This window comes from Xyrauchen texanus, chromosome 14 (genome assembly GCF_025860055.1).
Source record: "Xyrauchen texanus isolate HMW12.3.18 chromosome 14, RBS_HiC_50CHRs, whole genome shotgun sequence".
Taxonomy (NCBI): Eukaryota; Metazoa; Chordata; class Actinopteri; order Cypriniformes; family Catostomidae; genus Xyrauchen; species Xyrauchen texanus.
In genome coordinates, this window is record NC_068289.1 from 9,585,495 (window position 1) to 9,608,798 (window position 23,304).

Genomic DNA, 23,304 nt, shown 5'->3' on the forward strand with positions numbered 1-23,304 from the left:
CCTGTATGTTCAACAACACATATTTAATGTAGCAAATATATCCTGGCACCAACCCTGCTTGGGTAACCGTTATTTCAGTATGAAGCATGACATTTTTCAAACTCTGTATTTAGCACAGTGTCTGAACGCCAATCCAAGGTGCCCAAAATTGATAGGTTGGTGGTACAGCAAATGGATTTTGTCTACAATCTAAAACAGCATTAATAAAAAAAAAATCAGATGTTGTATACTTTTGCATACTTTGCAATATAGTGTAATAAGCACTATACATGTAGATACTTGCAACAAATCCTCTGCATATCATTTATTTTGACAATGCCTCCCAGAACATTTCCAGATTTATCTGCCCAATTATCTGGCGGTTCTTCAATGTCACTCTGAAAACTGAAAACATAACATCAATATTAAAATATGATAAGAACAACATGTCCAAAAAAGTATTAAAAAAACTGGCAAGTAAACAGCTTTAAAATAGTCATACCTGAAAACTGGAAAACACCCTTTTGTGTAAATCCATGATCACCACAGGTTGCGCAAGAATACTTTTTCATAAAATTCATATTCATGATCTGTAAGAGCTTCAAACTGTATATATGGATGCAGAACTCTGTCTGGGGTGGAAACTCATCACCTGTTCTAAAAAAAAAATCAACAATCAAACTTACTCCTGTATAGACCTGGAAGAAAATGTTAGTTTATACACAAACATTTTGGCTTAATACTATTGACATTTAATATTTTAAAGTAAAGCTTTGACAACAGTCATTCATATGATTCACATTCATGTGATATTAGGCTCAGGATTACCTGGAGAAGGTTTCTCAAGGTTAGCCATAAGGGTATGTCAAGCATGATGAAATCATTGGTTATGGAGTCGGTCTTTCCACTTTTGGTAACGATAAAACATTCCACACTGTGGGCACTGCTTACAATAGGTGGTAACATCTAACAATTAAAACAATTATTCAATTACATGACTAAGAAGGTGAATATAAATTAAAGAAGAATGTAGCTGAATAGCACACAAGAATATGGATAATATATTTTATCTTCAATAATGCACCAGTTGTTTAGTATTTTAACCCTTTGTGTTATTAGACAACACTGGACATCTCTGACACATAGTTTAATTTGGCCAAAGCTTTCTTGGGTAATCTTTGTCTGGTGATGTGTGCATATATTGCCCAGAAGGACAGCTTATTCTGAAGAATGTAATTCACCATATATTCCAGTCCAGGGCCTTTCGTGGGATAAACAGGATTGCCATTATCATTGGTGACATCCCCCTCTTCTGAATGTGGCTGGTTGATTAGTGATTCTTCAGTGCTGAAGACTGTCCATTGGGCTCATAAACTCAAATGAATTTGATGGGATGCCAATTGAGGTGCAAACAGAGAGTGGTACACAGTTACTTTTGGCAAGCTGCTGCCGAGCAAGGCATATCTTTTACTTTTCTTCACTAAACCACTTTTCTCTCACCACCTCTGTTAAAACATCTTTGCTCAACGAGACTGGTTCTGCTGATGACTTGCAATAGCTTACTGATTTAATATGCTTACACTGGTATGATGTGATGCCACTCCTTAGTGCCAGTTCCATGTTAACCTGGTACTCATACAATACAAAATATTTCATGTCTATACATTGGCTTGTAAGGTTATATATGGCATTAATATCCTGTATTAGTTGCTCTGTGCGTTTACGGTCAACATGTTTTGGCAGATGTTTTTTTTTTTTGATTGATTGATGAGGACATTACATATTGGGCATGGTCTTTTGATGACAGCCCACACAAGAACCCAGCCTGTAACAGTGGTTGCTGGTCTGTCTATATTTGCTGGAAGAGTCACTGTTGTGCTGGAGGCTGACGGTGTGTCTATAATTGATGGAGCAGTCACATTTGTACAGGTGGGATGGTGCTTATTTTTACAGACATGTAAATAGTTTTCAAAATCACCTCTACTCAGAACTGTTGTTGCACAGTACAAAAAGTGGTGAGGTAAAATTGGATTCACATTAGCACATTCTGACTTTCTGGCTCAATAACTTTCAAATGATGCATTAAAAAAAAAGAAAGAAAGAAAGAAAAGGATAATTTTGGTAAATTATCATTATGACAATAAGCTACAACACTTTTTTCTCCAGAAGTCGACGTTTTTCAAGAGCGGATAAAAGTGTCGATCTCTATGGAATTCTGTGATGGCAACAATCTCTGAGGGACCGTCTACAAATTACATGATCATTTTACATGATCCAGTTTTGAGGCATTTAAAAAATATTTTAAAATGTTATCCTTAAAGCAATTAAAAAAGAGGTGTGCCTTAAAACTCTCTAAATTACTGGCAACATATATGGATTAACCCCCCTGAAATGTAATTTAATTTATGTTATAATTAGCTTTACATGTTTTGGTATTATTTTCATTGTATATTTTATTTCAAAAATTTTTTAAAATAATTTTTCTTGTGTTTACGATATGCTGTTTGGACTTATTGTTAATGTGTTTAACAATGATAATGTTTGTTATTTTACAAGGTGTTGGGGGGGGCATGTTACAGAACAAGTTGTAAAACATCTGGATATCAATATCTACACTCACCTAAAGTATTATTAGGAACACCATACTAATACTGTGTTTGACCCCCTTTCGCCTTCAGAACTGCCTTAATTCTACGTGGCATTGATTCAACAAGGTGCTGAAAGCATTCTTTAGAAATGTTGGCCCATATTGATTGGATAGCATCTTGCAGTTGATGGAGATTTGTGGGATGCACATCCAGGGCACGAAGCTCCCGTTCCACCACATCCCAAAGATGCTCTATTGTGGTGGAACGGGAGCTTCGTGCCCTGGATGTCCATCCCACAAATGATGGGGGGGCCATTTTAGTACAGTGAACTCATTGTCATGTTCAAGAAACCAATTTGAAATGATTCGAGCTTTGTGACATGGTGCATTATCCTGCTGGAAGTAGCCATCAGAGGATGGGTACATGGTGGCCATAAAGGGATGGACATGGTCAGAAACAATGCTCAGGTAGGCCGTGGCATTTAAACGATGCCCAATTGGCACTAAGGGGCCTAAAGTGTGCCAAGAAAACATCCCCCACACCATTACACCACCACCACCAGCCTGCACAGTGGTAACAAGGCATGATGGATCCATGTTCTCATTCTGTTTACGCCAAATTCTGACTCTACCATCTGAATGTCTCAACAGAAATCGAGACTCATCAGACCAGGCAACATTTTTCCAGTCTTCAACTGTCCAATTTTAGTGAGCTCTTGCAAATTGTAGCCTCTTTTTCCTATTTGTAGTGGAGATGAGTGGTACCCGGTGGGGTCTTCTGCTGTTGTAGCCCATCCGCCTCAAGGTTGTGCGTGTTGTGGCTTCACAAATGCTTTTCTGCATACCTCGGTTGTAACGAGTGGTTATTTCAGTCAAAGTTGCTCTTCTATCAGCTTGAATCAGTCGGCCCATTCTCCTCTGACCTCTAGCATCAACAAGGCATTTTCGCCCACAGGACTTCCGCATACTGGATGTTTTTCCCTTTTCACACCATTCTTTGTAAACCCTAGAAATGGTTGTGTGTGAAAATCCCAGTAACTGAGCAGATTGTGAAATACTCAGACCGGCCCGTCTGGCACCAACAACCATGCCACGCTCAAAATTGCTTAAATCATCTTTCTTTCCCATTCTGACATTCATTTTGGAGTTCAGGAGATTGTCTTGACCAGGACCACACCCCTAAATGCATTGAAGCAACTGCCATGTGATTGGTTGATTAGATAATTGCATTAATGAGAAATTGAACAGGTGTTCCTAATAATCCTTTAGGTGAGTGTATAATCTTATTAATAAAAACAATACAAATAAAACAAAAGATTGATTGACAATCAATAAATCATCTAAATGACTAACACTGTTGTTGTTGCTTTATTTAAACTTGAAATGGAATATTTCAACAAAATATCTAGATATGTTTTAAAGAGGCTCTCTTTGCAAGTTTTTGCTCATGTCGTCATGGACTTTCACTGACACCTAGTGGTGTGGATGTAGCATCATTCTATCAGAATAGTTTTCCGTTGCTAATGCCTTTGTAGATATGTGCTATTTCCAGTCAGATATGATTACTTTAATCCATGAGAGAAAGTTACCAATAACAGGGTGGCTACTGAGATTAAGTGATTAGTATTTGGCTGGTTGTGTGGTCTATATTACAGTGTCCATGTAGAATAAAACTGCTTCATCTCATGAGCCTTCATCTCATGATCACGATTGTATACATATGTTTCAAAATTGCAATTAAGTTCATTAAGAGTAAAACGTTTTTTTAATGAGGAAAAGATTATTGACTGCACATTTACAGATAGATAAATACAAGGGAACGCTTCCGCCAACCATGACAATGCCAGATCAGTCTGATTCTTAAAAAGGACATCCCTGATCCAGCTACACATTAAAATATTGTCAAAAATTTTGGCTAACTGATTAAGTAAAAGTTATGACATCTCTTATACATACAGAACAGGTGGGGTTCATTCGGGGCTGTAACTCATCTGATAACAGTAGGCGTTTCATCAATATCATGTGGTCAGTGGCGCATGATCAGACTCGGTCGCTGCCATCTCACTTGATGCCGAAAATGCGTTTGATATGGTAGAATGGGATTGTCTTTCTAAGATGTTCGAGAATACTTTTATTGGATGGTTTAAGTTACTTTATAGACACCCGGTAGTGGCAGTTCAAACTAATGGATTAATTTCAGATTATTTTACTCTGGATTGGGCCCCCCGGCAGGGTTGCCCTCTTTCCCCATTATTGTTAAGGAGGAGGAGGATTTTCCAGGGGTGATGGCGGGAGGTGTGGCACATAAGCTTTTTCTCAACACAGATGATATTTTATTATTCGTCTCCAACTCTGTTAGATCTATGCCTTGCCTTCACAGAATTATTAATTCCTTTTCTAAGTTCTCAGGATACAAAGTAAATTGGTCTAAATCCGAAGCTTTGACTTTGACAGCGTACTGCCTAGTAATGGCTTTCCAGCTGGGCATCTTTCAGTGGCCCAAACAGGGCATTTTGTGTGATTTAGTTATAGTTAATTTTGTTTTTCAAGCAATGTAGCCGGAGGAGGGAGGTAATAGAGTGGGTTAAGTATTGATTCTGTTTGAGTGTGTTTTGCTTTTATTTGTTTAATATATTAATCAATAAAAGTATGTTAATCACAACATCAAAAAAAAAAACTCCAACAATATCATGATGTGTGTGTGTTTGTTGATGTAATGGCCATGATTATGTTAGCATGTTAGCACATTATCGTCAGAATGTTAACATATTACCAAAGGCAAACAAATTACACATTTTCTATGGCACATTTATGAATTGAAATCATCATCGTGTGGTTAAAACAACATATTTTACCAATATCATGTGATACTCACAGAATGAGGTCATAACACATTTTATTTACATGTAGTCTTGTACGTCCTCATATTAAAATGCTCCTCTAAACGCCACCCTCAGCAGCGTGGCTGGTGTATGAATGTTTGCATACAATATATAATTGATCAGCTGTTTCAAACTTCTTTTCAGTACAAAACGAGGAACAAAGAAAAACTTTGTCTTAGTATACTTAAACCTTTACAGTCTTGCGGCACTGTCACTGTCCTTGGTGCTGAATTCTTCATATTTTAAAACAATACTCCTTTCCCAGAGTGCATGACATCATTCACTGTTTATTTGGAGAAAGACTTCAATAGCATTTAACTAGTGGAGACAATTTCATCAAAACATTCTGGAAACAATGTTTCCCCATTTTTCAATGTGTAGAAGCATCATCTTGTAACTTCCTCAATGACAAGATTTACATCAATAGATTTTGAAAGGACAGACTGCTCCAAAACAAGTTGGAAAACCTTTTGTGTACCCTACAGAACATACTACATCTCTACATATATTGTTTTGTATTGACTTCTTCTATGACATATGATCAAGTTCAATAGATTTTGGAAGAAAGGACAGACTGTTCCAAAAATGAAAGTTGTTAGATTCCCATCCCAATTGAATTAAATGCAAAGATAATTACTTTTCAAGAGTAATTCAGCAAAATTACAATTCACACAATTCAGCAGAAACAGTTGGGAGCAGTCAATGGGTGTAGTACAGTATGTCCTACATGCTGCTTGATAATGTTAAAAGCTGAAATCTCTCAAACAATTAAAAAAAGGTATTGAACTTTTGATGTGTGAGAAATAATTCAAACTAACACTTCTTGCAGACTTTTGTATTTTTAAATACATATCAGTGGTTGGACAGATAGTTGCAATTTTAATATTATGAAAAATACTTGAGGACATTTTAATCCTCTTAGTTTCTCAGCTGTAATGCCTGTTAAGTTTTGTTGATTAATTTCTTGTAACAGCCATCCTCAGCACTAAAAGATGTTCAGCTTCAGTTAAGTACAAGTAGAACTGAGGGTGTTTGGGACCAGTACTCTAGGTTCATGGGAGCAGTAGTCTAAACACTCAAATGAAACAGACAAATAATGTTTTTTCTGCAAAAGAAAAACTCATACACATCTGGGATGGCATGAGGGTGAGTAAATTATTTGAGAATTTTCCATTTTTGGTCGAAATATTCCTTTAACAAGCAGCTTTACTGATCAGCACCAATCACTTAACACATTAACTAAATCTCAGAAAATCCCCAATTAATTTGAGCAAAACATAAACTAGGACTACAAACCAATTTAGTTTCATTACCAGATCATGACTGAAATTGTTCAGAATGAGATCATGAACTTTGTTTGAGTTCTGCAGAAGAAAGACAGACATACACATTTGGGATGGGTTAAGGGTGAGTAAACGATGAGAGAATTTACATTATTTGGTGAATTAACCCTTCGGGAGAGCCTTAAATTGGAATAATTTATCAAAAACTACATGTAGGGTACAACAGGGATACAGGCCCCCCAGGGTAAAAGGCACTTTTGAAATTAATTATTCTAAAACACAAAACAGCAACAAAAGCTAGGTACATATTCATACACAGAAAAAAAAATCCTGATCCATGAAACCATTGCGTGCAATGTCTTAAGTTTGATTTGAGGTCATTTGATCTAATGCTGAATATTTTTTAAAGTTACATATTTATGTAGCTTAGTGCCGGTCCAGACTCTGTTGGAGCCCTAGGCCAGTAAGGGGTAGGTATAATTTAATAATTAAAAATTAAACAAAATGTGCTTGTTTGAATTTAATAATTAAATTATAACAAAAAAAATAAAGTAAATGTGGTTTCAAAAATGCACATGCCCTGACTTCTTTGTGGCAAAGTCATCAATGTCATTTATTTCATACATTTAATAAACAGTTCCATTAATACTCTTAATTGTGGCCATAAAATAAAAACAGAAATGATCAAATACCATTAAAAATAATTTTTATACTACACTTCACACTTTTCAGTCCTTCTGCGGTGCCCAGGTACATTCTTAAAGATCAAATTTGAATAACAAATGCTCCTTTGGCTGACATTTTTTGCTTGTCACTTTTAAAACATTTAGTAGGCTTTTTCTGATTCTGATTTGTTGCCATTGACACGCAAGTGCCAGCTTTACAGGTCACATAAAGAGGTTGCACTACAATTATCTGACGTACCCAGTTGTAACATTTCCATCATGGTCTATTTTTTATCAGTCAAAAAAAGTACTTTGAAAGAGCGTGCATTCTGTCGTGGCAAGGGGACACAATGTCTCGTTCCCTCCATCAGGGTACGGGGGTTACTCTAGTAACCTATACGTTTGTAGTGACACAAGGGGTCCCTGTTCAATAGCGCCACCTACACTGACTGTGTTACGTGATCGGCTGATGCTGGTGCAGCAGGCTGCAGCATGCCAAAGGCACCTGAGCATCAGACTGCATGTACAGTAACCCTCCCTAACGCCCCACTAAGACATCATATTGTTTTTATTAGGTTCCCGGCATCCAAGGATTCCCTTGAGGGGTGGGAACAAGCAACGTGGCGAGCATGGGAGTAGGCCGCACCAGCCATGGCCTTTTCTACTCTATGTTTTTCCTCACAGCGTGTTAGATGCGGCTGGGGCCATCTAGCTATAATACACATTGGGGAAGGCGTTCTTTTCCAGTCCTATTCTTTCAGGGGGGAAAAGACCCCGTGGAGACCAGGTCTAAGGAAAAGACCCCGTGGGGGAGAAGGTGAAAAATGTGGGAAATACGTCACATGGGTTCTCAGGTCACATGTGGGAGAGGCGCGGTGGTAGATCCTACCTAGCAAGGGAGGAGTTGCTACAAACACGGTGACCGGGGGGCAGAGGGAACTGCCCAATGGAGATGCGGGTCCGCCGGCAGGGGAACTGTACTGCAGAAAATACACACAGGGGGATTAATCCATGATGGCCAAACCTGTTCCAGTACAGAGTAGTTAGTACCCGTAGTGGGTCTGGTCTGCGCAAGCTTTTGTTGACTTACCTGAGGGTTAAAGCACATTTGTTCACCTCAATGGAGGGGAAAGACGCTAGCGTAAGCGGTACACCCGGTCAGTCGTTCCGTGTTACCGAGTTCTACATGCTCAGACCTGACAAAACACGAGACGAAACCGACTCAACTCGGAGATTGTAGAATCTCACAAAGGTATTGGGTGTCACCCAGCCCACTGCTCTACAGATGTCTACTAGAGACATCTGTAGAGCAGCGCTCCTTGCTCTACACTCCTTGTAGAGTGTGCGCAAACCCGCAAGGGGGCGGGCACGGACTGGGTATGATAGGCCAATGTAATGGCATCGACTACCAAGTGGGCAAGTCTCTATTTGGAGACAGGGTTCCCTTTCCGCTGTCTGCCAAAGCAAACAAAGAGCTGCTCAGAGCGTCTAAAGCTCTGTGTGTGGTCCAAATAGGTAAGCAAAGCACGCACTGGACACAGCAACAGTAAGGCTGGGTCTGCCTCCTCCCGGGGCAGCGCTTACAGCTTCACTACCTGGCCCTAAAAGGAGGCTCAAAGGGGGCTCTCTGAAGGCCCGAAAGGACCAAAGAGAGATCCCATGAGGGGAATAGGGATGGCCTGGGAGGGTTCAGCCTCTGGGCGCCTCTTAGAAACCTGATAATAAGGTAGCGCTTTCCTAGGGTTTTACCATCCACCGCATCGTGGTGGGCCGCTATAGCTGCAACATATACCTTTAAGGTGGACGGGGACAGCCACACCTCCAGCTTTCCCTGTAGGAATGAGAGCACTGACCCAACTGCGCACCTCTGCGGATCCTCAGATCAGGAAGACACCAATTGGTGAACAAGCGCCACTTCAGGGCGTAAAGCTGCCTGGTGGTGGGAGCTATGGCTTGGTTGATGGTGTCTACAACAGCTGGAGGTAGACAACTCAGATCTTCCACATCCCTTCCAGGGGCCAGACGTGGAGGTTCCAGAGATCTGGGTGCGGATGCCAGAGGGTGCCCCGTCCCTGATAAAGAAGGTCTTTCCTCAGGGGGATTTGCCAGGAAGGTGCTGTCGTGAGGAGCGTAAGATCTGAGAACCATGTCCGGGTGGGCCAATAAGGGGCCACTACAGTAACTTGTTCTCCGTCCTCCCAGACCTTGCACAGCACGTATGCAAGTAGGTTCACTGGGGGAAATGCATACCTGCGCAGCCCCTGGGGCCAGCTGTGTGCCAGCGTATCTGTCCCAAAGGGACTTGCCTCCGACCTGAGGGAGTACCAGAAGGGGCAATGTCGGTGGAGCCTCCACTCTCCACTGAGAGGAGCCTGTCGCGACAGAGAATCCGCTATCATGTTGAGGCTGCCCAGGATATGAGTGGCGTGCAGCGACCACTGATGGCAGGCGAGATGTGACATATGACGAGAGCGCATGTCACATTGGTGATTTATGTACGCTACCATTGCGGTGCTGTCTGAACAGATCGAGACGTGCTTACCTCGGATCAGCGGGAGAAACCTCCGCAGGGCAAGAATTACAGCCAGCAACTCTAGGCAGTTGATGTGCCAACGTAGCTGTGGAACCAACCAGGAACCGGCGGCTGAGTGCCCGTTGCACACAGTGCCCCAACCCTGTTTGGAGGCATCTGTGGTGACCATGATGTGCCTGGACACCTGCTGTAGGGGGACTCCTGTCCGCAGGAAACCGAGGTCTGTCCAGGGGTTGAATAGCTGACGGCAGAGGGGGGGTTAAGATCACACGATACGTGCCGCAGCGCCATGCCCATCTCGAGACTCGAGCCTGGAGCCAGTGCTGGAGCGGTCTCATACGCATCAACCCTAGCGGCGCAATCATGGCTGAGGATGCCATATGCCCCAGGAGACTCTGGAACTGCTTTAGAGGAACCGCTGTGCCTACTTTGAATGATGCGAGGCAATTCAGCACTGACTGAGCGTGCTCGTTTGTGAGGCGTGCTACCATTGAGACTGAGTCTAACTCCATGACGAGAAAAGAGATGCTCTGAACTGGGGAGAGCTTGCTCTTTTCCCGGTTGACCTGAAGTCCTAGACAGCTGAGGTGCCTGAGCAATTTGATAGTGTCTCTCGAGAGTGAGCTAAGATCAGCCAGTTGTCGAGGTAGTTGAGTATGCGGATGCCCACATCCAACCAGGTGGATGCCTCCCTATCAAACTAACCAGGGAAAACAAGGGCTTAAATAGACAAGGGAAAGCAAGGAACATCTGGAGAAACAATCAGGGTATGAGGAACACCTGGGGAGACAATCAGGGAGAACCAATCAAGAAATAAAACTAAAAGGACTACAAAACAAACAGGAAACAGGAAAGTGGGAACTAAACCATAATTTCAACATAAAAGCTCAAAAACAGGAATATGTAACACTAGCTAACACCATTTCATTGACAATTTAAGAGGCAAGCTATCATGGTGCCTAGTCAGCTCAACTGTGATGCTGTTTCTTCTGCCTTCTGCTAGCCAGTTTTTTGTTATCATGCAAGAATGTAGGTTATAATTTGAGTTGGCATACTGATTGAGGAGTGTTCATCTAGCCTATTTCTATTCATTTGTCCAGCATCAATTCTAAAATATTTTTACCATTCCAGAATATTCCAATTGTTTATCTAACTATTTATATATCTGTGCATGGCATTGCATTTGTGTTTTTTTACAAGCTTTTTTAGCATCTTATTCTACAGAACAATGCTGCTTGCGCCATCTGATGTGTGGATACATTTCACCTCAGCCATGTAGAAGGAAAGGTTGTGTACATTTGTAAATACTGTACAAATACCTATGTTAAGAATGCCGGAAAGATGAAGCAGCATATAGCCAAGTGCCCTAAGTTTTTTTTCCAAAATTTCCAAAATTCCCCAGCTTAACTTCCCATGGAAAGTTTCTGGAAAGATACCGGAAAGTTTCCACCCCTTTGCAACCCTATTCAGAACAACCTTCCGTTATTATTTATTTTCACACAAATTACGTTACTCCGTCAATATTCAGTAAAAATAAAATAAATAAATAAATATATATATATATATATATATATATATATATATATATATATATATATATATATATATATATATATATATATATATATATATATATATATAAATATAAATATATGTATTTATATTTATATTTATATTCTAGGATATATATTTCAATCTTGACACACTTTGTGAGCAGAAAAAAAGCACATTTTCCATAAGGTGTGCCTTTAGGGTCCGTGTACGGTTTGATAGTTTGATTTTTGGAAAAACAAGAAATCGGCTTGATTATACTTTTTTTGAGTTGTGGGAAGAAAATGGATAAACAGCTTGCATATTTGATTTACATGTGGGTGAGCATGAAACGCCCCTTTCCACTGATTGGTAAACCCGCGCCCTCATCAGTTCTTCCTCAAAGCCATGTGACAGAATAAAAGTCCACCGCTATTACAGTTGTGTGGATTCTCAAAGTGTTCGATCGGCTGCTCAAATGTTATTGCTAATACATATCTCTCTCATCCAACAACCGGAGGAGTGCCTGTGACACAAGCATCTAGCGGTCCATGCCAGCTTTCTTCAGTGTAGGCATGGGTACGGCAACCTGTACGTGTGGCATAAGTTATGTTTTATAAATAGCCTTTTGATGTCCTTCGCATCTGCACGCAAAATGATGCCTTAGTCTACGCATGTATATCATACCCATATATTTGTTCCTCAAAGTGTCACTGTTGTTTCAGTGATTGACTTGATTGACATATGAATTAAATGTTGAAGCAAACAATAACACAATTATTTTAATAAAAAATGCTCCTCTCTTGGTCTTTAATTTATAAGCACAACTTTTCCCCACATTGATGATCAGTTGGAACAATAATAGCCTATATTTTGTTTAAATCCAAGTCCTTAGAAAATAAATGTTAAGAAATAAACGTTTTTCCGATAATACATTTTTAATAATTTAAGGGTTTTTGTTTATTATAAAAATGTAAAATTCCAATTACTCCAAAATAATTTGTTGCAGGAAGACTAATTGTAACCAATGGTGTAGATTTGGTTTGAAAATTGAGGGGGACCAAATGAGGGTCCGGCATTTAAAAAACAAATTTTTTTAAATATATTTTCCACCAGATGGCACAATTTTTCTCATGTTTAGCCTATGGAACTAATACATGCTTTAATTCTATTTTCTGTTTGATGTATTATAGAGGCAGAAGTCTGGACAGTGCATTGTTTATGCCACTGTTCTCCAAGGCCTGGGCAATATCAGCAACACCATCAAATGCCCTGGCTGGATTTCAAGGCATCTTTCTGTTCAATCAAGCGCAGATCAAAGTGAGCCTGTTTGCTCCTAGTGAGATGACAGAGCGACCACACCAGCAAACCATAGAGCACCTGGAAGAAGACACACTGCTCCCTGCCCCCACCACCTCTGGCACAAGAGATTGAGGTGGAACTCCAGCCAGAAACGATCTCATTCAAAAGTCTTGTTACATTGCCACTGAGAGAGCGACCCACCCCCAGCCACCAGAGGGCCAATCCTCCAACCTGAATTTAACCAGCGAGGAACATTTCTAGGTTGTTGAAGGAAAACTGAGAAAAAGCAAGCAGGACAAGGAGCCATGCAGCATCAGCAGGTATGCATATAGCGACAAGGATGTCCCAGGTGCACAGAGAAGTGGCTTTCCTGCACAGTATGCAGCAAATGGTTCCACCAGACATGTGCATTAAGCACCAGACAGTTGCTTAACACATGCTTTTGCAAATATATGTTCCATATTTTTGACAGGTGCAGATTATAGATGTTTAATGACAGTTTTAAAGACATTCCATGTTGTTGCCTTGTGTTTATACAGGTATCTTCTTAAAGTTTTTGTGTACATATTTTGTTGCCTATTCAGTGAAATCTTTTATGAAATTATTTTGCTATCTTTTTTAACTACAATTTTACATTTTTGACTTCATTACATGTTTATTATTATTGCTGCCTGAAATCTGACATATTTAATAAATTATTTTAAAAAGTATGGTTTGTGTAAATTATATAGTTTAATATTCCACATGTGAACATATAGGCTATTAGTTTTTTAGCCAAACTGATAAAGACAGCAAAAACATCCCTAGCCCTACTAAATTAACTGACCATGGGTATGCATATTTAACCAGGAGTGTTTTTGCAAATAAGTTTGGTTTATATAAATTAAACTATTTCTAAGATTTAAAAAAAAAATTGCATCCCAGATTTCAGCGCGAGAGAAGCTGTCCCAGATTAGAAAATCCACAAATTCTTAAACAATTTGGCACGAGGAACACTAAATGTGGAGCGGAGGGGGGCGGGGCCGGGTTGGAATATCGCACGCCCGGTCCCCAATCGGCCTGATGAGGCGCGCGAGGGATAAAGGCAGCCGGTGACGATTGCTCGAGAGAGAGAGAATGACGGGCATGTCTGTCATGTCTGTTTGTTTATGTGTTTTTGAGTTTTCATTAAATTATTATTTATATTGACAAGCCGGTTCTCGCCTCCTCCTTGCCCATCCTTTAACTGTTTTACATTGGTGCTGAAAGCCGGGAAGGAGGAGGGATGGCCATCGCAGAGTCCTCGACACTGCCGTCCACCCAGGGAAGCACCGCTGCCATCTGCCGGGTGACGGAGTAGCCCGACCGCCCGGATGCGGGGTACGGCCGTCGTCCGCGGGGCAAGTGGGGACTGGATACCCCGACCACCTGGAGCGAGGGAGCCGCTGCCGGGGGCGGAGGAGTGTCCCCATTTGCCGCCAGAAAAGCGGAGGCGCGTTCTGCCCGCTGGGGGTCGACGGTTTCACTCCGGTTCGCCAGGGGGTGGAGCGGCTGTCGTCCGCCTGAGTGTGGAGGAGTGTCCGAGGACCACGCAACGGTACATCAGAGAACTGGTGAGTGAGCTTTTTCTCTCTCTCCTCTCTCTCCCTTTCGCACTGTGTTGGCCTTTTCCCTCGCCTATTTTGTTGTTGTTTTTCCCCTCCTGTCTCCTCCCAGGGCGAGGAAGGCGGGGATGACCACGCGAGATACACCCCGCCCCAGGGATAGGGGGGGTGTACGTCATGCCGGTGGCACCCCGGCCTGAGATAACGTCGGGAGGAATGTGGAGCAGAGGGGGGCGGGGCCGGGACGGAATATCGGCCTGATGAGGCACGCGAGGGATAAAGGCGGCCGGTGACGATTGTTCGAGAGAGAGAGAATGACGGGCATGTCCGTCATGTGTGTTTGTTTATGTGTTTTCATTAAATTATTATTTATATTGACAAGCCGGTTCTCGCCTCCTCCTTGCCCACCCTTTAACTGTTTTACACTAATATATGTGCCATTTTCCCTTTGAGGACAAACTGTACAATATCTGCAAATTGTCTTCTGATTTAATAAAGGAACATCTTGGGGATTTCATAATAATATAAGGTGTTGATATATTATTTTGGCTTCATGTGGAAATATGGTACACAAGTCAGAATTGCAAAAAGCGTCCCACATTACCCTAATCCATGGCATTAAACAAGAAAGTTTTTTTTTTTCAGATGGGCAAGGAGGAGTCGAGAACTGGCTTGTCAATATAAATAATGTTTAATTAAACTCAAAACAAACACACACACACACACACACATATATGTGGTTTATGAGACCAATGTGTATTTCAGTGGTTTACAGGAACCCACCTTTCCATCATCCTGTCAACTTAATATTCATGTCAACATTTTTTATTTGATCTACAGAAGACAAATCTCACTTTAAAAATAAAATTTCACTTTCACAACATACATATATATAAAAATGTGACATTTCACAGGCTTATGGGGTCAGGACAAGATTGTGGTTTATGGAGCCAAAGGGGGTTACGAGGCCTGTTTACATACAACACACAAATCTAGCCACTTCCTGGTATAAGCGGACTGACAAACATTACAAGGTCTATATAAACATAACATTATATTTAACCTCTTAAAACACACTGCCAGGTCCTGGAAGGGGGTATAGCTACGCTAACATTTATGCACAATCCAGTGATCGGTTCTTGTACTCAAACCTGAATAACATGGACGCAAATGCCCCAGGACCTCCATTTCTTTTCCTGTGTAAGGCAAACCCATCGTGGCTGGATTGTACAAAATATTTATTTCTTGAAAAAAATGAATTTCTACTCATTTAAAGGGTTCTTCTTCTAAAACAACCATGAGTTTATATTTATTTGATTTAGTTAATTAATGACAAGCCTCTTTAATTGGCATACAGAGTTAGGTGAAAATTTCAGTATAAAAGAAACGATTAATAACTAATACATGCTGTCTATTTACTGCATTATTACACAAAATTATAAAAACAATAACTACGTTTCTATCCAAGGAGTTTTATCGCATCAAAATAAAGGTGATGGAAACACAAATCATTGCTAAAATTTCAGTGTTGACAATATTTTTCCATTTAACTCTAGGGCATATAACTCTATGTCAATACTTCAAATGTCACAAAAAAACATTTGGAAACAATTTGTCGAGAAAATTGGCATTAACGCAAAAATGTAGTGTCACATAACTTTTACCCCAATCGTTAGCCTGTGTTAATAATGACGAAGCTATACATCCTTGAAAGCCAATTGAGTGTACATTATTCTGGATTGATTTTAATAGCAGATCTGATGCTGCAAACAATTCTGTGTCACGACACTTCCAGGAGAGCTAACACAAATATCTTGTATAATGCACATTGACAAGTGCACATTGAACAAATGAATGGCCACTCTTTGCGATTCATTTAATCATAGTAGCCATCTGTTTATTTATTAAAGTTTGCTAGACAAATATGAGGGACATAATGCAGTTGTGATTGTGATGCTTTAAATGAGATGATTGTTTAAAATATTGAATATCAAACACTGATATTACATATATGATACAATAAGAGGGAGAAAAAAAATTGTCATTTAGAGAAATTTGGTCCATTGGAATAAACAGCTACATTAAAACCTTAAACAGCATCATTCAGAGAGTAAAACATGTTAAATACTGTCACTCAGTGATGGGAATAAAAACAAAACTACTAAAAAAATACCTTCACAATAAAATCACAAGTGGAAACGTGACAGAGATTTAGTCCCTTGGACACATTTTTTAAATTAAAATCCAAAATCAATTTAGTTCAACTGATCACATCACAGCGTTGACCTCAGCATTCATCCATGGTGTTCTTGCAGATGTGCATTTACCTCTATTATCCACTGAAAACAAACAAGATGATAAAATAGTTTGTTAGTATGACTAAACAGTACACTATGGCTGCATAACACTTGTGTGTGTTTAGTGTGTGTGCTTACTCATGGTTTATGAGGACATGATTTGGTATATGAGGACCAAATATGCCGACTGTATGTGACTAAGCAGTACACTATGGCTGCATAACACTTGTGTGTGTGCTTACTCATGGTTTATGAGGACATGATTTGGTATATGAGAACCGAATATGACTACTGTATGTGACTAAACAGTAGGCTATGGCTTCACAATGTTTCATCCCAAATTGGGTCCTCATATACCAAATGTATGGCTTCATTAACCAGGAGTAAGCATACACAAACACACACAAGGGTTACAAAACCGCAGCGTACTGCTTAGTCACATACATTAGCAATAAGATACTCTCACTTCAGATCATGTTAAAGCACTTCATGTGTGTCAAACTAAGTTGACAAATGTATTGACAAACCTCTTCAGGAGGGGCAGTGGGAGAGACGACTTGGTCCTGGACTGTAGCAGGAGCCATGGGCTGATGGAGAGGCAGAAAGAGAGAAACAAAGAGAGACAACAAAGTTATCTCAATGGTTTTCTACAAACACAGAATTTGACACATTTGGTAGGAATGAATATAACTTTTAGAATTGATTGTCATTAATTTTGTCAGCACCGTAGTTTGAAGGGATGGTGTGGTCCTGGACAGTAGCTGGAGCCATGGGGGGCTGGGGGAGAGAGAGAGATTCTATGCATTCAACACTACTCACTAGTGTTGTCAAAAATACCGGTACCAAGTCGGTACTCAAACTAAAAATGATTTACGATACCAGAATTTCTGAAGGTACCGGGTCTACCCGGTACCCACGCAGAGGCGGGAACTTCTGAACGCTTGCAACAAGCAAAAGATGACGACAAGCAAAGCTGCTGCTGCTGTGGAGTCTCAACTGAATCTTGTCGAAAAAAAAAAAGCCAGGTTTGGAAATTATTTGGATTTGAGGCTGATGAAAAAGGGAAACATCATAAATCAGCAAAAACCTTTTTGTAAACGGTGCTTTCACAATTTTCTGACGAAAGGAGGAAACACATCAAACTTAATAAAGCATGTGAAAGACAGACACCCGGATTTATTCAAGCAAATAAAGCAGGCGAGTTTAAAAGCATATTATCTTTTGCATTAGGGCTGAAACGTTTAGTCGACATTATCGACATAGTCGAAAATACAAAATTGACTCTCATCTCTCGAGCGCGGACGCTTAATGCAGATAGATTAGAACTTATTTAATCATAATATCTATATACAGTGGGTACGGAAAGTATTCAGACCCCCTTCAATTTTTCACTCGTTTTTATATTGCAGCCATTTGCTAAAATCATTTAAGTTCATTTTTTTTCCTCATTATTGTACACACAGCACCCCATATTGAAAGAAAAACACAGAAGGACTCCAAGATGGTGATAAATAAGATTCTCTGGTCTGATGAGTTCAAGATGGCGGTATGTGTGGAGAAAACAGGCACTGCTCATCACCTGTCCAATACAGTCTCAACAGTGAAGCATGGTGGTGGCAGCATCATGCTGTGGGGGTGTTTTTACATTTACATTTATGCATTTGGCAGACGCTTTTATCCAAAGCGACTTACAGTGCACTTATTACAGGGACAATCCCCCCGGAGCAACCTGGAGTTAAGTGCCTTGCTCAAGGGCCCAACAGTGGCATCTTGGTGGTGCTGGGGCTTGAACCCACAACCTTCTGGTCAGTAACCCTGAGCCTCAACAACTGAGCCACCACTGCCCAACAGTGGTGGCTCAGTGCAGGGACAGGACGACTGGTTGCAATCGAGGGAAAGATGAATGCGGCCAAGTACAGGGATATCCTGGACGAAAACCTTCTCCAGAGTGCTCTGGACCTCAGACTGGGCCGAAGGTTCACCTTCCAACAAGACAATGACCCTACGCACACTGCTAAAATAATGAAGGAGTGGCTTCACAACAACTCCGTGACTGTTCTTGAATAGCCCAGCCAGAGCCCTGACTTAAACCCAATTGAGCATCTCTGGAGAGACCTGAAAATGGCTGTCCACCAACGTTTACCATCCAACCTGACAGAACTGGAGAGGATCTGCAAGGAGGAATGGCAGAGGATACCCAAATCCAGATGTGAAAAACTTGTTGCATCTTTCCCAAAAAGACTCATGGCTGTATTAGATCAAAAGGGTGCTTCTACTAAATACTGAACAAAGGGTCTGAATACTTAGGACCATGTGATATTTCAGTTTTTCTTTTTTAATAAATGTGCAAAAATGTCAACAATTCTGTGTTTTTCTGTCAATATGGGGTGCTGTGTGTACAATAATGAGGGAAAAAAATGAACTTAAATGATTTTAGCAAATGGCTGCAATATAACAAAGAGTGAAAAATTTAAAGGGGTCTGAATACTTTCCGTACCCACTGTATATGTGTGATGATCAGGGAAGACAGATCAGAGTGCGGATCCAAACGCAGGCTTTATTGGGATAAAAAATAAACAAACACTAGAACAAAGGAAAGTCCACGATGGGAAAACAGGCAGGAATGCGAGAACAGCAGGGGAACCTTGGACAGACGACAGGGTAACCATGAACGGGTAGACAGACTGACAGGGAACAGGGAACACGAACAGAAGGCGTTTAAGCAGACATCGGAACTGATACACGGAAACGTGACACTAACATTAACGAACGACAACCACAGCACAAACAGACAGGGCTTAAATACACAGACAGAGAACAAAGGAACCAATGAGCAAACAAAACCAATGACAGATTAACGAAGACAGGTGATAATAAAATAGACGACAGGTGCGGACAATAACGCTGTGACAGCGGTGATGAGGAGTGAGGACGAAGGGAAGTGTAGTTCTAACAGAGACAGTGAAACACAGGCGGGCAACAAGGAAGACATGACAGGGAGCGTGTTCGTTGAAACAGAAAACACGGGACGGATACCAAGGAAGAGTGACATGGAACGTGACTGGCGAGGGTGAAACAGAAAACACGGGACGGATCACATGGAAACGTGACATGAACGTGACTAGAGAACACAGGGATCGTAACAATATGTCACTATGCATTTCTTATTATGAAGAAAAATGGCAATATGCAGCTTTATTAATAAGAGAGCACTTTGCACATTAGTTTGGAATTAGTTTTTTATTAATTCATTTTTAATGCTTGTTTATTTAGGCTTTGTTTTTTAGTACTTGGTAAAAACTTAAAGTAAAAGTTGCAAAAGTTGAAGCAAATCTTTTATCAAAAATCAAAAATAATATATTTAAATTAAAGTGTTGCTCAATGGCATATTTCTGTTCTTAGTTCTCCTGCTAATGTTTTGTAGACTTTGTAAATAAAAGAGTGCTGCTTAGTAACCTGTTTTTGTTTGGTACCGAAAATGGTATAGAGTACCGTGAAATTTCACTGGTATTGGTACCGACTACTGAAATGTTAATATCGTGACAACACTACTACTCACTATTAAAAATACTTTATTCATTAAAAGTCAGTGGTACTCTACCCTGGACATTTCCTGTCCATGGCAGGAATGTCATGGCAAGTCAACACCTCCATAGTCATAAGTAATCTCTCAAACTTCCCTTCCATCCATAACGGCCAACAAAAAAAGATGGGGCATACCATCCACTTCTTTTTCATCTTTGCATTGGGTTTCTGATCATCATTCACTAGTCTCCCAAGTGATCTGTCAATGCTTGAAGCATCAATGCTAAATGGGTCATAACAATCAACTGTTAAAATTGTTAACTAAAATTAAGCTCTAGAAGAGAAAACACATCAAAAGATGCACATGGGTTAACATAGAGTACAATACAGGCTACTCACCAGGGCAGGGTTGCACCAGCTGTGTGTAAGTTCTCACGTAAGATGGGACATACATTTTACACTAAGGGCTTAGTAACTAGTAGGGTTGCAACGGTATGAAATTTTCACGGTATGATAACCGCCTCAGAAAATATCACGGTTTCACAGTATCACGGTATTACACAATTAGTATTATCAGTGAAAACAGAAGGGTTATTTTATGTATTTATTTATTTTTGAGCAAACACTTTATTATCATTGAAACTTGAAACCATTTATTTTATTGAAGTGTAAAAAAAAGTCTCCCTTTTGAAAATAAATAAATAGAAAAAATAAGAAAGCTAACAGAATTATAAACATGATAAAAATAGCATGTAACTATAACATGTTATATAAATAAAGCATGTTAGTTTACATGTTAAATTAACTACTAAATGAAAAATAACATCAGCTGTGTGAACTTTTAAAGTAACTGTTATAATTAACAGTTAATATATACTGTAGGTGTGTGACAGTTGTCAGGGATCAATCAAGCTCGTTTCAGCCCACCACTCAAAGATCACTCTCTCCAGAATATTAAACACACACACCTGGTCATCATCAATTACCTCATCAACCAGCTCATAAGAACACTCACTGCGATCCCAGTCTTTGTCAAGCCTCCAACAGGAACAGACCGTTTCCTCCCGTATCCTGTGAAACCTGAACACCTGAGTATTCCGCTTCCTTACCTGACTCAATACTAACCCTTTGCATTGTTGTTCTGCCATCTCCAGATCTCCCGTCCGATTCCTGAAAGCCCATGTTTGATATCTGTCCAAGTTGCTCCGACCAGTCCTAGAAGAAAGAATGGATTAACGAACTGAGACTGAGTATTATGCCACGATTGAAGTTATCTGGATTACCTGTTGTTCTCCGTACATCCAGCGATCTTCACCAAACCTGCACCTGAAAACTCACCTTATACCCACCTTGCACGAGTGACACTTTAATAAAACAGTATTTGAATCACTTGCCTCCGATCTCCTGGTCTCTATCCTGACAACAGTGAGGTCAGACTGCTCCTGTCTGTATCTTTAACTCAGCGCTTCTCAACTTGTTTTGCTTCAGGACAGATTTTACATTGAACATCAAGTGTCGACCTGCCATAGATTAAACATAACCTGTATTTAATGTATTCTGGGTTGCATTTCCTTATGTTGTATAGTTTTGTTCATGGTTTTCCAGTATAGTGACCTGCATCAAGTGACATTATTTTTGTTGTTGATGTTGACAAAATCTACAGGACGTTTCTCCCCCCTTTAAAAATGTAAGAACATATTTACTTATACAAACCCATTATTATCCAGTTTGTTAATTAATATTATATTTATACACATATTACACAGAAGGAAAGGCTCCTCATTACCATAGTTTGGTCAGTGTGCAAGTCTTAAACAATAGTAATATAATAATAAATTACAGTATTTATGAAAAATTAATTCCAGCTGAAGCACATCTTGAAACTTTAATTACAACTGCCACTGTTGATATAAAATGAGGTCTAATAGATTCTACCTTTAGATCATTTCATATGAAACTATATAATAATAGAGTATAAAAAAAATATAACAGTTACTTTTACTCATGTAAAATCATGAAACAAATTTGTAAAGGTGATGGTGTGTAATTTATTTATTTATTTTGGTGCAGAGCACAGTGTTGCTCTTTTCCTCCTCAGTGCTGTTTGGCATGTGAGGGCTGCTACTGTTGAGAGGTTCGAATTGACAAACTCCGTAACACTTTAAACTAGAAAAGTCTCACTAGAATTGAAACTGGTCGCATCAGTTTTGATGTCTGCGCTCCGCAATATCGAGGGAAGCCCAGTTGTTGCACGCGCACGCCAGAGAGAAGAGCAGATCATGATCACGAGCTTGTTACACTCTTGTGAAAGTGCAGATGAGAAGCCTTTAGCTGTTTGCGAGATTAACATGAAATGTGCCTCGGCAGTCTTAAATAGTCGATCACTTGGGAGAACCATGGCATTGTTCTTTCCCTGCTGTCCCAGTCTGAATAGACCAGTTGAGAAACACTGCTTTAACACACTCACACACTCATGTCAGACCCCCTCGCCTCGCTTCTCTCTGACATCTGCTGCATGTGTGTGTGTGGCACAAGTTGATGAGTCTGACAGACAGTCGAGAATGAAAGAAGATGCGCACGCGCAGGTGAGATAATTTTTTTCTCAATACTGTAGATAAGCAAATGCACATGGTATGATAACTGTCCATTTTCAAACCGTGGTATAGCGTGAAACCAGTATACCGCTGCAACCCTAGTAACTACTAATTTAATTTGTAAATAAGTCAGTGCTTAATGTGGTTGCACCACCTGTTCTTAAGGCAAGACTTAACTAGAAGGTTGTAAACTCTCCGTAAAGTGATGCATAGTCTCATAATATGATGTTTACCTGCATTTATCCAATAGGCAGGCTTCACATTTGTATACAGAAGAGTTAAAAAGCCGTTAACTTCAATTTGATCTTAATACGGTTGATGTTCAAACCTTGTTTGTTCACGTAAATGTCAGCTGTAATAAATTATATCATCATTATAATACTATACATAATAATAGTAGATTTAATAAATAGTATATTTGCCCTGTGTAAATAACAATATATAGGAACTGTATAATAAAAAATTTATTCTCTCTCACGTAAATGAGTGTAAACACCATCATATATGTCGGAAGGGCTGATGCCTGTCAATCAAAACATGAGCT

At 40.1% G+C, this 23,304-nt stretch overlaps 1 long non-coding RNA gene across 1 annotated transcript; it reads right to left on the reverse strand.

The window, feature by feature from the left end:
• Positions 1-16,238: 16,238 nt before the first annotated feature.
• LOC127655339 (uncharacterized) lies at positions 16,239-18,017 on the reverse strand. The gene is made up of 3 exons (XR_007972030.1): positions 17,367-18,017; positions 17,169-17,228; positions 16,239-16,683 (listed from the first exon to the last, which is right to left on the reverse strand). It is a non-coding gene; the product is annotated as an uncharacterized LOC127655339 (long non-coding RNA).
• Between the last annotated feature and the right edge of the window lie 5,287 nt (positions 18,018-23,304).